Source organism: Camelus ferus, chromosome 13, assembly GCF_009834535.1.
Source record: "Camelus ferus isolate YT-003-E chromosome 13, BCGSAC_Cfer_1.0, whole genome shotgun sequence".
Lineage (NCBI taxonomy): Eukaryota > Metazoa > Chordata > Mammalia > Artiodactyla > Camelidae > Camelus > Camelus ferus.
Window position 1 is genome coordinate 6,154,718 of NC_045708.1, and position 18,057 is coordinate 6,172,774.

Genomic DNA, 18,057 nt, shown 5'->3' on the forward strand with positions numbered 1-18,057 from the left:
GGGGAGGGTATAGCTAAGTGGCAGAGCATGTGCTTAGCATGCACGAGGTCCTGGGTTCAATCCCCAGGACCTCCATTAAAATAAAACTAATTACCTTCTCCCAAATACAAAAAAACATAAACAGAAAGCTGATGGAAACCCAGCATGTATGGGAGATGTTTATCAACCAGTGGAGTCCACTTGTTGGGGGGCCGAGGGTAAGGATCTGTAGGTCTTTGCCCTTGGACAGGTTAGAGTCCCCACAAAAGATTACTCTATGGGGCTTGGCCACCAGCGCCCTGGGAGCTGGCCAAGGGGGAGAGGGCAGAGGTCCCAGTTCATCGTGCAGACTTGGGCTTCAACACGTTATTTTCAGTAAGGTGCCTCACTGCCCACACCCCTCCACTCGGCCAGGTGTCTGAGCCCAGCTTCCCCCCAGGGGGGTAGGACGCAGCCTGGCTGCCCCTGGCTGGGAGGGGGTTTGGAATCCCACTCCTTCACCTGCATTTTCAACCAGGCCTCCCCTTCTCACCAGCCTTACACCTGCTTTCGGAGGGAGGGATCTGTACCCCTGCTCTGTGGGGTGCGGGGCCTCCTCTCTGCAGGCACTCCCTCTGCTCCGCCCAGCCCGCCACCACGTGCCCTCCCTGTGACGTTTTGTTAACATCCCTCATCAGATACTTTCTCTCCTAACCTCTTTGCCCTTGCGCACTCATACTTGAAAAAACTCATTTCAATAATACATTTTGGGAGGGAGACAGCGACATATGAGTGTTGGGTCAGCCGTGTTGAGTCAGGAATCCCTTCTTGGAAAGTTCTGCTCCGGGGACAACAGCTACGTCAGGAATTATCGGAGCGCTCCCACCTGTGGGGGCTCCAGGCCGGGCCCCACACTGAGGGCTTTATGAATGCTGACTCTTCCCGCCTCCCGACACCTGTGATCTCAGGCCAGCAGCGAGGGGAGGGGAGTGTTGTGGGGGAGAAGCATGGGCGTCCCTGAGCGGGCCTCACCGCCTACTGCCCCGCCCTTCAGGGCTGTGCTGGGAAGACCCTGGAGCTGCACCTCAGGGGGAGAACCAACCCTTTGGCTCCCGTATCCCATTGGTTAAAGGTTTGCCCCTGTGGGCGTTAACCACCTGCGCCCCAGGACTGCCCACACGTGGCTGGTCGTCAGGGCCCCAGTCTCCCCCACCTCAGCATCGACTGGGAACCCAAGCGGGCAGGCAGAGTCGTGCCCAGGGGTCACTGCTGCCCACCCCTGGGACCGGAGACAGGGAGGGCAAAGGCAGGGTCTGCTGCAAGCTCACAAGGTGGCCTCTGTCACCATGCGCCCTGCACAGACAGGAGCCCCAGGCCGGAGATCAGATGACTCTCCTGCAGTCGCAGGTGGGCTGCCAGGCAACCCTGGCAGCTGGGTCCCTAAGCGCCCTTGGCCACCCTGCTTTCCTGTGAGTTACCTGTGCAGCAGAAATACTAAGATAATAGTAACAGAAATGGCCTCCTTACAGGGGCCTGGGGGCTGAGCTTGGGGCTTCCGCTGGAGGAAGACAGGGGCTCCCCAATGTGACTTCTTTTTTTACATTTTTAATTAAAAATTTTTTTCTTTTTGTTTTCTTATTGTAGTATAGTCAGTTTACACCGTTGTGTCAATTCCTGGTGTTCAGCCCATTGCTTCAGTCATACATATACATACTTACATTCGTTTTCATGTTCTTTTTCATTATAGGTTACTACAAGATATTGAATATGGTTCCCTGGGCTACACAGAAGAAGACTGTTGTTTATCTATTTTATACACAGTAGTTACCAACATGACTTCTGAGCTGGCTTTGGTACCAAGAGAGACCTTACGTTTCTGCACCAGTTTGGGGATTTAAATCTAAAGCTAGTTTTGAGGTCCTAAGCAAGTCATTCCTGGCTGCACGCCTCAGTTTCCTCACCCATCGTGGACTGGGTTCAAGGCCATCCCCCTCTGCCCAGTGCTGAACTTGGAGGATTCTATGCATGAGAGGCTGCCCAGCCAATAATCCAGGCAAAGAGAGAAGCATCAGTCAGCCACCTGCATTCCTCTGGGGAGGGGGACTGCGAGGTAACTTCCAGACACAGGAACATGCAATTCTGTCATCATAAGGAGGGGCGGGGAGAGCAGGGCACTGCTGGGGGCGGGCCGGATGCATGTTCTCTGGAGAAGGGCACCCAGGGCTGACCAACTGGCCAGCTGTGGGCCATAAAGCATCAGCAGGGCCTGTGTAACCAGGGAAGAGACCATAGGAGCTGGGAGGAAAGAGGATGGAGTCCTCCCGCAGGGTCTCCCTCTGTGGCCCCCGCAGTGAAGTTGGGTGCTACCTTTTTGTTCTTTCACAGGAGCTTAATGCTGACCATTGCAGGATCTCCCGGAGAATGGTCAGCACAGGGCAGGCCCAAGGCACGTCAAACTTGCAGAGCATCCAGGACCCTCTTGGAATTCTGCATCCCTGTATTTCCATTTGACTAATCTTGCTCAAGCAAACATATTTAGTCAACAAATATTGATTGAGGATTGCAGGAGAGAAATATTTATTGTCCTCCACCCCAGCCCCTAGAGATGAGTTCTTCCCCATCCCATGACCTGGAGCTCAGACTGGTTTTGGCCAACTGGAAGCGAGTAGACGTGAGACACGAGCAGAGATTGAAATGCGCTTTCACTGCTGGGCTTTCCTCCCCAGCACCTCTGCCACCACCAGGAGAGGAGCTTTCTGGAAATTTCCATTGCCCCTTCTGCTCTGGGATGAATGCATAGAACAGATCTGTGAGCCAAGTCGGGCAGTCTGATAACCCAAAGCAGAGCCTGGTGGACTAGCTGGCCCCCAGCTACCTGGCAGAAATGTGAGCAAGAAGAAATGGTTGTGGCTTGAAGCCACTGTGTTTTGGGGTTGTTTGTTATGCAGCAATGGCTGACTGATACAAGAGCCTACTGTGTGCCAAGGTCTGAAATAAGTAAGAGTAAAGCTGTCTTCTGTGACAAGGGTATAGAGTAAGCGGTACATGGGAGAATGTACAGTGAGAAATAATGATCAGGCAGGAGAAGATGGGAGCTGGGAGCTGGTACCTGGGGGAGAAGCAAGGGAGGAGGGGAAATCCAGGCAGAGAGGCCTCGGTACAAGAAGGAAGGAGCATAGAACTTGAAGGAGCAGTAGGAGGAAGGTGGGGGGGTGCAGGTGCCACGTGGGGCCAATGGGACAGGGTTAAGGTTAGGGCTAGGGCAGGCAGAAGACAGACCACCTAGAGCCCTGTGGGCACATGAAGAATTCTGACATGCATTTTGCAAATATCACTTCCACTGCTGAGTAGAAATCAGATTGGAGGGGCCACGAATGCCAGCAAGGAGTTGGGAGAGAAGGCGCTGGCAGTCATCCAGGTGAGAGGTGATGATGGCCTGTGTATCTGTTTCCTCGGCTGCGGTAACAAAGTACCACGAATTGAGTGGCTTCAAACAACTAAAACTGATTCTTTCACAGTTCCGAGGCTGGAAGTCCAAGACCAGGATGTCAGCAGGACCACGCTCTCTCCAAAGGCTCCAGGAGAGAATTCTTCCTGGCCTCTTCCAGCTTCAGTGGGTGCTGGCATTCCTTGGCTTGTGGATACAGCCGTCCAATCTCTGCCCCTGTCATCACATGACATTCTCCTCTGTGTCCAAATCTCTCTCTTTTCTTACAGGGACATCCATCGTCAGATTAGGGCCCACCCCAACCCAACTTGATGACATCTGTAAGGACCTATTTCCAAATAAGGTCACATTCACAGGTTCCAGGTGGGCAAGAATTGTGGGGACACATTTTCTCACCCAGGACAGTGTGGCACAGAGGGAGGGCAGAGGAGGTGACACAAGGATGGACAGTGTTAGGAGTTACTTAGGGGAAATGAATGAACATGGAGCTGGGTCCGCTGAGGGCCACCCGGTATCCCACTCTGCCGACCCTTCACCTGCCCTCAGAGCCACTGCTTAGTGTCCACTCACGCATTTGTCAGCTGGTCTCTGACTTGCACAGGGCTCCTGTTTGGCTGTTGCTGTGTCTTTGACCCCTTCCAGAGGTTGAGAAACACTTACCCTTCTTTCTCTGCCACTTAGTGCTCCAGATGCCCTGAGTTCACAGGGGTCAATCAGACCCAGCCCAGCATGTAGCGTGAGCTTTTGAGTCACTCTGGGTGCAAGTCTGGGCTCTGCCACTGACTAGCTGAGCAACTCTGGGGGATCGACTTACCACTTCACGTCTCAGTCTCCCCATCGAAAATGTAGATGATCCTAGTACCCACCTTGTGGAAGGGGTGCACGAGACGATACAAGTAAAATGCAGAGCACAGAACCTGGCATATAGTAAGTGGTTAATAAGTGTTAGCTTTAAAAATATCACTATAGCTATGATCATCCTATAGGTTTGGACACCTTCATTCTTTCTTCTTCTGAACTGATCTCTCCTGAAGAGAAATACTCGGGACATCCCCAGTGAGGGAAAAGCCCATCCAGAACCAGCATCACCAATCCCCAGCCAGAAAGTGCCAGGCTTTGTGCAGAAGGGTAAAAGGACTGACGCTCTAAAGGCTTGGAGTTATTTTTCCAGGAGTGAAGCAGAGTGGGAACTGATCCATGTCACTTACCAAATTGGTTCCTCATGGGATCCATGTTAACCCAGGAAGCTCCCAACACAGAATGGGGCATTCGGCTCACTCCCACTAAATGTTTGCTTAATGAACTTGGCAGCTGACCCTCTGGCTGGAAAATGGGGCATCCTGAGATAAGGACGGAACAGAGAAGCCAGACCTGTGAGTTTGGACTCATTTTCAAGGTGTCTACCAAACACCGCAAACTGCTGTGGGGGACAGGAAGGAGATGAGTCCCAGACTATTGGAGGTCTCTGATCTGGCATTTGAGACAGAAGCATGACCTTTCTAGAATCTTTATGTACTGAGTCTTCAAGTTTGAACTGAGTTCACTTGAATACCTTTCTTTCTAAAGAAAAATAGACCACAGAGCAAATTTACATAAAACAATTCTTTATCATTTGTTACTATCTGAAATGATCTCATTTGCTGTTTATAGTCTGTCTCTCCCACTTAAATAGAAATTCTCTAAGGCCAGGAGCCTGGTCAATTTTGTTTACTACTCTCTCTCCAGCATGCAGAATAGTGCTGTTCAACGTCTATTCATTCAGTTCCTCAGTATTTAGTAAACAACAACAACAAAAAAGATACTTGGAGGGGTGCTTCACCTGTATTACTTTAATGGAATTTTACTATAATATTGAAGCTGGCCCGTGGGGGGGAAATACACTGAAAAACTGTTGAAAACGTCTGGTGAAGAGTTAAGACAGTCAAGATCACAGCCTGCTCACTTTTATTTCACTGAGAGTGTTTTAGAAGAACTTGGCAATAACTATTGTCACAAGTCAAGGTCATCTCTTTGTCAATTTCTTCTCAAGGTCATGGGAACTCTCCTCAAGGCTGGTTGCCAACCATTGTCTCATTTGAAGTCATGGAAACTTTGCATTATCCTTTTGGACTGATGATTACCAATGTCTGATAGAGCTGCACTGCAATATCGCACTCTGCCAGCAGGTGTCACTGTCTAATAATGATGTGATGTGGAGTGAAAGCCCCAGATATTTAAGGGCAGTCTATGGAAAGAATCTGTGAACTGACTCATGAACGCTTTAAGATCAAAGTTCTGTAAGATAAGGTCCACTGTATTTCAGTTTCACTTCATGAGATACTTTATGGTATAGCTTGTGTTAGGGGTGCAGAATGGACCTAAATATTATTCATCTGCTTCAGTATTTTTTTTTTCTAGGAAACCTCTTGATATTATTGTCAATAACATCTAAAATGTATCTATCATCCTGACAGTCGTCAAAACCCTCCAAATTTCATTTAACACAACACCTTGAACATGTTGTGCTCAATTAATATTTGTTGAATGACTACTACCCTCCCCACCCCTGCCCCCAAACCCTGGGAAACAGGTAGAGCTATTCTACAGATGAGAAAACTGGGTCCCAGAAAGATTAAGTCACTTGCCCAAGGGCACACAGCTGGTGAATGGCAGAGCTGAGGTTTGCCTTAGGTTTGCTAATCCCAAATTCCTGGCCCATTCACTCCAATCAGCAAAAGGGACTCAGAGATCACAGGAGCCCCTAGGAGATGGGAGCTTGTGAGGGCAGCAGGCTTCTGCTCTAAAGGCTCAAAGGGTGTCTGAGACATCTCTGGACAGACTTCATCATTAGAAAAAGCAGTTGATGCTAATTTGCTATCTAATAGTTCCTCCCCGTCGTTTTCCTGGGACAGATTAGAGAAGTGAGCAAGTTTGGCTATTACAAGTGATGAAATGTGAGTAGGGGTGGGGGTGGAGTGGGGGGGGGGTGACATCACCAGGAGCCCAGAGCCACAGCCCTCCCTGCTCACCCCTGGGGAGCACACATACTTGGTTTGAGACTTGAGTCAGCCTTCAGATTCCTGGATGGTGTTTATCAGCTGATGTTACAGTACCGCAAGTTTCTGTATCTTTTTAACAAACAATAGTACCAGTGCTGATAGGATGAGCACACACCCCTTTCACACAGCCTGGTCTCCACAGTTGCTCAACACGGCTCCGGGTCTCAGCTTTCCAGCATCGTGCCGCCAACCTGCTCTTGTCCTGGAGGAGAGGAAGGCTCACTCCCCAGGGATTCCTCTGGGAAATTTAGGTCAGCAGAATCTAATTACACCGCTGGATCAGCGCTGAGACGCCAAGATTAATGCTGCAGGAGGGTGGGCTGGGAGTGCTGAGGGCTTCTAACTAGGAAGGGCCTGTTTCAGGGCCCTCATACCAAAGGTGGGGTCTCTGGTCCCAGATGAATAGATCCTACTACTTGAATTACACCTAGTCTGCCCAAGGTACCTACCTGGTAGGTATCCTCCAGGAAAAGGGGCGAGGCCTGGAGGAGTTCCCCTCAGGAAGGCTGACATCATCACGGTCCCAGGTTGTGCGGCTACAGCGTGAGCCTCCAGCCCACCCTTCCAGGACCACTTCCGGTGAGGGGCGTACACATCCTGGGTAACATGCCAACTACGGTTATTCTCGGAGGGAAGGAAATGGAGCACAGAGAGCACAGAGGCGGCCATGCTTTCCAGGGATCAGACTACTCTGGGGGACACCGGGAACTCGGACAGACCTCCTGCCTGCCTGGATGTTTTCACAGTTCTTTCAAGTGTCATTGCATCTTGGGACAACTAATGGTTCTCAAACTGCAAGTGGCCAAGGGAGTCCAGTGCTCTTTTTAAATGCAAAGCACCCCTGGGTGCTGGCAATGGCTGCCCTCCTGCCTGGCCTGGTTCAACATCCTAGACAATTCGAACCAGGAATGTTAACCAAGGCCAGAACGACCACCCAGGCCTGCCCTGCCCGTGACTGCTAGTTGAGCCTTAGTATTTTTAAAATTCAAAAAAACCTGATTTTCAGCATGGTGAGGTGAGAAGACAACAAACTTTGGGATCTCAGAGAGCCCAGCTGGCTCCACGCTCTGCTACAGCAGGGTCTTTGGCCAGTTACGGCTACCTCATCTTTACAACCCGAGTAACAGTCCCGTTCTTACAGAGTTATGGTAAAGATGAAATAACTAGGGAACCACATTATTCTTAACAGCTTCTCCAATAATGCTAATTCTCCATTCCCTTCAATAGACACTACATACAATGAGGGGTGGAGGAATGCAAGGAGATTTTGTTCTTTAAGAATATCTTTCTTTGAAGTCTTCCCCATTCTAGAGGTCAAGTGACTGCTCTGTTGGGGGCAAGAGAGGAAAATTCCTTTGGTCACCTAGAGCCACAGGACACTCTATACAAAGAAGTGTAGAGGGGTGGGAGGTGGTGGGTACCTACCGGGCTATGGCCCTTGCTCCTTCCCTCCCTCCTTTCTTTCATTCCATCATTCATTCAACAAACGTTCATGGAGCACGTTTGCTGTATGCCCGGATGCCGAGTTGCTTGATTCCCCCTAGGTCTGGGAGTCCCAAGATCCCCGTGTCTGTGGGTACAGAGAAGGAAATGCGTCGAGAGGGGTGGGCTCCGGCCGGGCGTGGCGTCCCTGGATTATGTGCGGTCCCATGAACCCCTCCTGTGCCCTAGAATTACGGAACTTTAAACTGCTGGGAATTTCAGATGAGGCAAGCAAGGCCTCGCTCCCGGGGTTACTGAAGAAACCCCGACCCTCTCGAGAGGTTTTAAAAATTATTAGTAAACCCCTCGCCTCCACTCGGGGGCCGGGCACCACCGCAGCCCGCCAAGTGTTGCAACCCCGGCCTCTTGTCCAGAGGGCTGTCCGGCGTTTCCCAGAGTCCTCCAGAGGGACCGCAGCTTCGGCGCCGCCCGCGCGGCCTCCCAGCCGCAGCCTCCCGCGCCCCGATGGCCTCCGGGTGGGGATGGCAGCGAGGCGGAGGAGGGGGCGGGGGCGGGGGCGGCCGAGCGAGCGCCGGGCACGTGACCGGCCGCCCGCCCAGCTCCCCGCGCCCCGCGGCCGCCCCAGCAGCTCACAGCGCCCCGCGTGCCGCAGCCCTAGGGGGAGCCGAGGGCGGGGCGGGGCGGGGCGGGGCGGGGCGGGGGCGGGACGGCCCCGGGACGGCCCCGCCCCCGGCGCTTTCTTTCTTTCTTTTTTTTTTTTTTTTCCACTTTAAAGCCTTGGGTTGCTTTTTCTTCTTTGCACAGAAGTCGCGCTCGGGCAGCCCGCGCGCTCGCAGCAGGAACCAGGCTCCAGGCGCTGGCGCCGGGGCCACGGAGAGGAGGCGACTTCGCTCCCGGCGGCGGGAGCCTCTTCGGCCCCGGAGAGCTAGCGGCGGCAGCGGCCTCCCGGGAGCGGTAGGCAGGGCCGGGTACGTGGGTGGGTGGGGGTCCGGGCCGGGTGCGCGTGGGGATCGCGGCACTTGGGGATCGAATGGGAACCCGAGCGCGGGGCCGGACACTGGGGACCGGGTGGGGTCCCGGGTGGGGTCCCGGCTGGGGACCCGATAGGGGCGCGCGGGGAGCCTTTCTCTCGCCGGGGATCCCAGGAAGGGCGGCCGGGGCGCCGCCCAGCGTCGCTGCTGCTGCTGCAGCTGCAGGCGCGGGTAGGTCGCGCGGCCCAGGGTACCACCTGCGGGGGCGAGATGGGACAGGAGTCCCGGCGGCCGCGACGACCGTCGCACCCGTGATTGAGCCTCGGAGGCTGCAGACCCTGGGAAGGGGGCCCAGGACGCTCGGTGGCCCCCTCCGACTTCTAGGTGCCCAAACGGCCGGGGCCTCGGTTCCCGCGACCATCCCCGCGGCGAGGCGGGGGCGCCGGCCTGCCCCTTCCGCACGGGGGCAGCGCGACCCTGCTCCACAAAGTTACTTTCGCTTTTCCCGCCAGCCATGGCTGGGATCCGCAGCGCGGCCCGACTAGCCCCCCGGAGGCTCCTCACCTCTGCCCGCAGCGCCTCCCCCGGGGAGCCCGCCGGGAGACATCCCGGGCGCTGCCGCCCTCCCCGCCGCCCCGAAGCCGCCGCAGCTTCTCCCGGCAACCAAGGGAGAGACGAGTGTTAGTTATGTCAGGAAATCAATTAAAACAGAAAAACCAGAGCAGCCTGGGTCCGTCGGTGGTAATTTTCCTGTTCAAGTTCAAGGGAAACGCTCCTTGGAATGCTGAAGGCCTCCGAGGCGCGGTGACTTGGTCTTCGGGGAGAGTTTGGGAGCTGTGTGTGTGTGTCCGTGAGTGTGTGAGTGTGTGCGAATGTGTATGTGTGAATGTGTTTCTGTGTGTCTGTGCACGTGTGTCTGTGCATGTGTGTCGGAGTGTGTCTGTGAGTTAGTGTGCGTCTCTGAGTGCATCTGTGTGTGCTGAGTGTGTATGTGCCGTCCACGGTAATCCAGCAGCAGTGGGGCCGCTGGCTCCTGAGATCTTCTTAAGTTAACTTTCCTTTCTCAGTTTTCAAGAGGGCTGCGCTGGACCTGGGAGAGGTACCAGCTGAGGAGGGCACAGGCTCCTCCCTCCCTCCCTTTTTCTCTGAAAATGAACTGTACAGTTTGGGGGTGAGTTGGCAGGGACTGCTTCCTGCGTGAGTAATATTTAATTAAATACTCCAGCCTGGAGCATCAGAAACTGGTCATGAGTTGAGTTTTAACAGGTGTTGATGGTAAAAATGCCATCTCTGGTGACTAAAGCCTGTGTCCTTGGAAGAATTCTCTCCTGGAGAAGAACAGCTGAGGGGAAGCAGGCTTCTAACCCTGGTTTGGGTGTGAGGGCAGCCCGCACGGAAGGGGGAGGGGCTGCCCCTCCCTTCTCTGCTGTACCCCTTCCTGACCCCTGCCCCTGGCCCCTCCGTGGTGGAAAGCACTAGATGAAGCATTCGGGGCATAGGCAGGCTTCTCGCACACTGAGGAGTCACAGAGCTAGGGAAGCCCTATCTTACCTACAGGGCATCCATCTGGGCCAGCCCTTCCTTTCCCAGCTAGGGTCCAGAGACGGTGGCCAGCTTACCCCAGTTATACAGCCAGGGGCCGTGGACCAAGTCTCCAGAGCCCTTGCTGCTGCCGTTGGTTACTGTCGCCAGCGCTGAGGTCATGGGCTGGGCACTTCGTGTCTCCCCAGCTGTAAATGATGGGCTGGGCTAGATCCTCTAAAACACTCCTCTTGTTCTCTTACTGCTTTGTCTTCTGCAGGGAGCGCTTTACCCAGTAGATGAAGAGAGAGAGAGACAGAGATGGGGAGGTGTGGAGTGGCCTAATGCAGTAACTTTACAAGCTTCCTTTCCTTTCCCAGTGTGGCTACCACCAGGGAAGCAGAGAGAATAAAAGCAGTGGCACATTGCTCCCAGGGGCTCTGACAGTTACCAACAGGGGCAGGCCTGGCTTCAGGGAGGCTGGGGATCTGGGGAGAATCAGTGGGTTCTGGGAGTTCCAGGGCTCTTAGGAGTGGTCCTGCATGGGGCCCTAGGTGATGTCACTCTGGAGCTGGGTGAGGCTGCGTTCCTTGCTGGGCTGCCCCAGCCAGGCTGAAACCACCCTTCAGTGGGTTCCCTTGGGCTGCCTGGTAAAACTCTAACACCCGTGGCGGAATCACCTTCCTACGGAGTGGGGAAGTGTGGTGGGCATCCAGTTGGTGGAGGCCAATGCTGAGGGCGTTGGATGCTGTGCTCCGCCATGCTGCGCCTGGTCCCTCCTGGCACCTTTCCCCCTCCTCCTGGGCAAGCAGAGACTTGCTGCCCATACGTTTTCCCATTTAGCAAAACCTCTGATTCTTACAGCCTTCACAAGTTTAGTCTGGGAGTTTTGCAACAATTCTTCCCAAGAAATAGATTGTGGCTGGTGTTTGTGATCAATTTATCTTTTCGTTCGTGAAAAGTTTGCGACCGAGCATCTTTATCAGACAGAAGCACAGGGCAGGTATAGACCTGCCTCAGTCCACCTAGAGGTGCATAATTTTACCCTCCCCCCCCAAGCCTGATCAATGAAATCCAAACTTCAAAGGACCTTTATTTTGGGCTTTCAGCCTAGTGCTCTCCCATTTCCTGGTTATCTGATAGCATCTGATAGCATCCTCCCAATCTAGGGGTAAAACTCCTGCTTTCGTAGGTGCCAGGCACTGGGCTGCCTAGTGCTTTATGGGCAGCACCTTATTTGATAATAATAACAATTATTATTATATTATCGTATGGTGGGAAACAGTAGGGGAACTGTTACAGCTTGCACTAGTATGAGGCTCTGATTGAGTCCTTGTGCTCTTCCTAAGAACCCAGGGCAGTGAGTGGGTTCTCCCACCGCCCACCTTCTGCTGAGGCTGGAATGGCCACGTGACTTGGCCGGGGTTAGAGTTTTGCTCCCCTGATTTTGGCACCCAAGCCCTTAACCAGTACATTATCCCACCTCCATCGCCTTAGCCTTTTCTTTAGGAAGCAGGTGTTAATTTTTTTTAATGGATATTTAAAAAAAAATTTTTTTATTCATACTTTTTGTAGGGGGAGGTAATTAGGTCTGTTTATTTATTTATTTTTAGAGAAGGTACCAGGCATTGAACCCAGGACCTCATGTGCTCTACCACTTGAGCTATACCCTCCCCCTAAAAAATGGTTATTATTATGGAAAATTTCAAACAGATTCCAGGGGGTGTAGCTCAGTGGTAGAGCATCTGACAGCAGATCCCAAAGTTGAGAGAAACCTCTTAGGTTCCCTCACCAGCTGCAGGTGTCAGCACGCACACACACGTGCACGCCCACGCCCACACATAGACACACACCCATGCACACACTAATTCTGCATTATTTGGAAGCACATCTCAGGCGTGATGTCAGTTTGCCTGTGAGTACTTCCTAAGAAGCATTCAAGAGACGTGTCATGTCTCTAAGAGGGGGACTTTGGGGGGCAAGTTGGGGTAAGGATGCTCTCCCTGACTTGGAGTTGAGGGACCTTCCTGGCTGTGACAGGGGAGGATGGCTCACAGAGGAGGGGTGGGGAGGACCTGTCTTGTTGCCACCCCTCCACCCCACCTACTTTGGGAAGCTTCCTGCTGTTTCGTGTTTTAAAAATCCTGTCATGCCCAGCATTACAAATAAATGAGTCTGGTCAGGGGGTGGACCACACAGGCTCCCTGCGCCTCCTTTGGAGAAGCCGCCAAGGACAACCCAGCCATGTCCCCCGCCGAGGCCCGTCTTCTGCAGTGCTGGCCTGGGTGGACAGCTGGCCTGTGGGGATGGGCCATCCACAAGCGCTGCCCCCCGACCTAAACCCAAGCTTCACCATCTTGAATTCCGCCTGTGGATAATGGGTGGAGGTGTGTGGGAGCATCTGCAGCCCTCGCGATGCTACTGGGAAAATGAAGAAGGTGGTGGGTGATGTGGGCCCCAGAATGAGGGCATGTGGGGTGTAAACACCACACTGAGTAGGAACCTGGGACCTACCTGGTGACAAGGTCTGGACAGCTGCCCCTCACCAGACAGGCTGCTTGGGGCCACACACAGCTGCTGCATCTGCTCTTAGGGCCTCTGACTATTAAAAATGTTTCCTTGGGTTGCGTTGCCTCTGTTTCCTGCCTGGCAGGATGGAGCCTGGCTGCATTTTCAAGGTGGAATCAGCAAGTTTGGTAACTAGTTGGACACTGGGTGTGAAGACAGGTGAAGAATTGCGGGTCTGTTTGGGGGTCAGAGCGGAGGGTGACCCTATAGGGAACATGGAGGGCTAAGGACATGGATGTGCCTTGAACCTGTCCCGGCTGGAAATGGTCTATCCAGGTGTGTCCAGGTAGCGTCGCAGCCTGGTGGCAAGAGAGAGGCCTGAGCTGGAGGCCAAAACTTTGGAACCTTCTTTCAAAGGGGGTTAATGCCAGCAGCACGGCAGCATTTGGCATGAGGTGTGGCGTGCCCAGGATGCAGAAACCACTCTCCTGGCATTTCTCCGTGTTCTGGGAGGGTCCGCCTCTGACAAGGGGGCTGTGGGCTGGGGTCTCCACGGTGGGTGCCAGGGTGCCAGGACCATTGGGAAGGTTTCTCTTGGTTTAGGGGCTTTCTTCTTCTCTCTTTCTGATCATGGTAAGATACACATAACATTAAATTTATGTCTAAATCATTTTTAAGTGTACAGTTCAGTGGTATTAAGTACATTCACAATATTGTGCAGCCATCAGCGCCTCTATCTCCAGAACTCTTTTCATCTTGCAAAACCAAAACTCCTGTGTCCTTTGAACACTAACTCTCCGTTCTCCCTCTCTCACCAGCCCCTGGCAATAACCCTTCTGCCTTCTGTCCCTATGAACTTGACTACTCTAGGTCCGTCAGATAAGTGGAGTCATATACACGCTGTCCTTCTGTGACTGGCTTATTTCACTTAGCATGTTGTCTTCATCCGTGCTGTGGCATATGTCAGAACTTCCTTCCTTTGTAGGGCTGTGTAATATTCCACTGTGTGGAGGGACCACTTGCTTATCCATTCATCTGTGGGTGGACACTTGGTCTCTGGTTTTTCCTTGTCCTCTGTGAGAGTTACAGGCTGCAGGGAGGGGCCCCATCGTGGCCCTTCGGGTGCTTGTGGGGATGCGGAGGAAGGGGGCTCAGATGATGGACTTCTGGGCTACTGCCTTGCCCTGATGTGACTGTCCCAGCCTCACAATCTGCTGCCCTCTCCAGCTGGTCAGAGGTAAGGTGAGGCCACTTGTGGGGGCTTGCAGGGGCCAGGAAGCCACTGGGCTCAGTCTTCACTTGGCCAAGAGCCCCAGAGCTGCTATCTGGGCAAGAGAAGCAGCCCCTCCAGCTGCCGCCCAGCCTCTCATTCTTGGGGCCACACACTCCTGGTTTCTACTGCCTCACTTCCGGCACTTCTAGGTCTTTCCAGCAGCTCCTGGAGGCCACCGTCCTAACTGCCCACACTCATGTCCACTCACCATTTCTGCTGCTTGGATCCGTTTGTCCCTGTTGCCTGCTGAGAGAGCTGTCTCCCACCCTGCCCCCGGGGCCACTGCCACGCCCCACCTGGCCCTGCCCGCTTTGTCTCCCCCATTCCCCCCCAACACAGGTCCCCCTCACCCACCTTGTAGCGTCAGTCCCCGGCATCTGTGTCCTGATGTCCCCCAGCTCTGTCTCAGGTACAGATGCCTCTGCCCAGTGTGTTTCATGCCAACCAGTCCGGCCACATTTCTGCGTGGATGTCCTGCAAGCCCTTCTCCCTTGACCTGGAAAACTGGGCTTCCCTGGTCCTCCCTCTTCCTGACCCCCTCGCAACCGTGGGGCTCCTGCCCACAGGTAGCCCTGACCCCACCTTCCACCCAGTAACCCCTCGAGGCAACGTAGGCAGCTGGCAGACGGTGGGACCAGGCCACATGGATCTTGTTCATCACTTGTCCCCAGCCAGCTCACACAGTAGGTTCCTGCTGGATACCTACCAGACAAATGGGTGCAGGAAAGGCCGGTAGCTCGGTGGTTCTGAGCAGAGCTTGGAGGAACACAAACCTGGGCTCAGAGGTGGCCTGGACACAGGCTTCCCCTAGGAGCCTTGGCCTCCCTGACCGAGGTTTCAGGGAGGTGATGTGCATCAATACTGGCCACAGTGCGTGGCCCTCGGCGTGCTGCGCGGGGGGTGGACCGCACCCGCCTTGGGCTCTTGTTACAGGACCTGACCAGAATTTCCCCCACAGCTCCGTGGACGGTCAGGACTCCAAAACCTCTTCTCATGAGCTGTTATTAGACCGCTTGTGTTCACTCTTTCATTCAAACATTTATTGAGCACCTACAGTATGCAGCCGGCCTGCTGGGGCTGAGGATACAGAGGACGGAGAGGGTTTCACTCTCAGAGACCTGTGTGTCTAGTGGGAGAGACAGGCCTGTCTCCCTACCCCAGGGCTTGGGGGCACGCTAGCAGAGGGAAGAGGGCGTGGAAGGCAAATGGGCATTTCAGGTGGGAGAATGGCAAGTGTGGAAGGTGAGCATTGGCTAGAGTGTGGCTGGAGTGGGGCTGAATGAGGGCAGAAGGCTGGAGAACACCAGGGGAGGGGCCTGTGGGGAGAGGGGCTGGGAGATTGAGGGGTGCTCCTATGGGGAGGGGCGGGGTCCCCTGGAGCATGTGCTCTGACTTGGACTCCTCAAGGCAGTGGCTGAGGGCCTCGGAGTAATTACTCATTCCTGCTGGCTGTCTTCACCATCTTCACCGTGGGTCCCTGCAGCAGGAGGCCTGGGCCCTGGGCCTCCCGCGTGGTGGATGCTTCTTCCTGCCACAGTTTGCTTAAGAACCCGGCTTTGATCATGGAGCGCATTCTGGCACAGCCAAGTTGGGGTGTGTGGTGCGAGAGAACCCATTTTCCTGGGGATACCTCTTACCCTCCAGCCCAGATGCGGGAGGTGGGGGTGGGATGGAGTGTGGAGGATGTGAAGGTAGGTGGATGGGCTGGATGGGTTCAGGGGCGCTTGAAAGCCAAGCTGGATGGTTTGGACGTGATGGAGTCACCATTGTAGGAAGGAGAGCCACACACAAGGGATCAAGTGGAGAAGAGGTGGGATGACTTCAGGCACAGTGCTGGGCTCGGAGTGCAGTAACAACAGCCAGCTGGCGGAGGCTGGCTTCTCTGGGCGTGCTTCCAGGGACTGTGTGTGCATGAAGTCGGTTGGTCTTCATAATGTCTGTGATGTCTGTAGGGCAGGTGGCTGCTGCCCCATTTTACAGATGAGAAAACTGAGACCAGTTCAGGGCTGCTCAGGAGCTGGGAGCTGAACCCTGCAGCCTGGCTCCCGGGTCTACACACTTCATCACCAAGCTCTTCTGCAAAGAAGAAGAGCAGTAGAAATGAGTGAGCTGAGGGACGGGCCAGAGGATCGGATGTCACCTGCAGCCTGATAAGTGGGATGTAGGGGGCTGATGAGAGTCCGAAGTGGCCCCAGGTGTGTGGGGAAATGGTGAACCCCCAGAGGAAATGGGCTCGGTCCTCACTCTGGGTCTCAGTGTGGTGATGTGCTCCGATGTGGGCTAATTATGGTTTTTAAGAAAGATTGAGGTGAATTCCACATGACATAAAAGTAACTGTTCTAAATTGAACAATTCAGTGGCATTTAGTACATTCGCAGTATTGTGCCTCCAGTTCCATCTAGTTCCAGAATCTTCATCACTCCAAAAGGAACCCTTGTACCCATGAAGCAGTCACTCCCTGTGCCCCTCCCCCAGTCCGTGGCAAGCACCAGTCTGTGTTCTGTCTCTGTGGATTTGCCGATTCTGGACATTTCCTGTAAATGGAATCATCCATTCCGGAACCTTTTGTGTCTGGCCTCTGGCTAATTATGTTGGGCACTGCAGATTGAAGTGTTTCCTAGGAAGAAGCTGGATTTCCTCTCCTAGCTCACTTGGGGGCCACTTGGAGGTGGGAGCTTGTCTAAAACATTCACCTGGAGCTGCAGACACCTGCCTTTCTCTCCATATCCATCGCCCCCGAAGACCCAGCCACTGCCCTCTTGCAGCTAGCGAATCTCTTCCTTGTTCTTAATTTTTTTCGGCGAGCTTTTTAAAGTGAACCCCTGAGGACATCAACTCGCTTCTTGAAACCCATCGTCAGCAACTGTTGCTCTTTGAGTAAATTCCCAAACCCATGATGTGGCCTTCGGGGCATGACCTGGTCTCAAGCTCACTGTGTGCAGGCCACCCCCTCCCCCATCTCAAGCAACCATGCCTCATGTCTGTGGACCAGCTCTGAGGCAGGGGGCCGTGGAGCACCTTCTTCCCCAGCTGCCTAGGGTGGGAACTGCTTCCAGGATTGGTCTGACTGCTTTGCGATTTGGTACCACTTTAAAATCCTACTGGCCCATCTGGGAGCAGAGCTTCAGCTTCAGACATCACTTCCTTCCCCGCTTCCCTCCCAGTTTTCTGAGACCTGACTGTCTGTCTCATCTGAGGTGTGACTGAGAGCTTCCTGCCCTGCTCTGGGACAGTGGTGCCCCGAGCAGTGTCCACGAGCAGTTGGACCATTTGCTCTTTGTCCACCATTGACTCCAACAGTGGGTCCTGGCCTGGCGGCCCCCAGAGCCACGGTGCTATGACTGCGGATGGGGGAGTTTGTAGACAGGCCTGGATTGGGGGAGACCTGAGCTGTCACCGCCTGAGGGAACACCGGTCCTGCAGTCACGGGAGCCCTCTGACAGCATTTTCCTCCCATTCTTGGGCCAACATCTAGTTGAGGATATCTTGACTCCTGTCTGCTCTGTGCATGACTTTGCCAGAAACGGTCTTAATCTGTGTCAAATGCCTCCCATGTGCCGGGCGCTGTGCTTGCCTCTGTAGACAGATTTCTCATCCTTCAAACAACCCGTGAGTTAGGTGTTACCTCCCTGTGTGCAGAGGAGAAAAGTGAGACTCAGAGGCGTTTTCTGCGCTGCAGGAAGTGACATGGCTCTGTGGATGATGTAAGGTCGGCCTGGTTCACGGCTATGTTCTTTCTGCTGTGAGTGCTGAACACACCGCATCATTAATTGGGTACTTCCTGTCTGCCAGAGATAACACTGCAGGTGTGTGGAGCAGCCCTTGGCCTTGGGGAGTCTGGGATGGAGCAGGTGGAGACGACAGGTGTGTGCAGGAAACACTAGCTCACTGCCAGGT

General features: G+C 54.0%; 1 protein-coding gene across 2 annotated transcripts in view; it reads left to right on the top strand.

The window, feature by feature from the left end:
* The first annotated feature begins 8,647 nt into the window (after window positions 1-8,647).
* SPSB1 (splA/ryanodine receptor domain and SOCS box containing 1) overlaps window positions 8,648-18,057 on the top strand; it is a 62,278-nt gene continuing 52,868 nt past the window's right edge. The window contains exon 1 of one of the 2 annotated variants that reach the window (XM_032495133.1): window positions 8,648-8,855. The gene's annotated coding sequence lies outside the window, so the exon portion shown is untranslated. The remainder of the gene's footprint in view (window positions 8,856-18,057) is intronic. The other variant, XM_032495132.1, reaches the window with a different exon arrangement.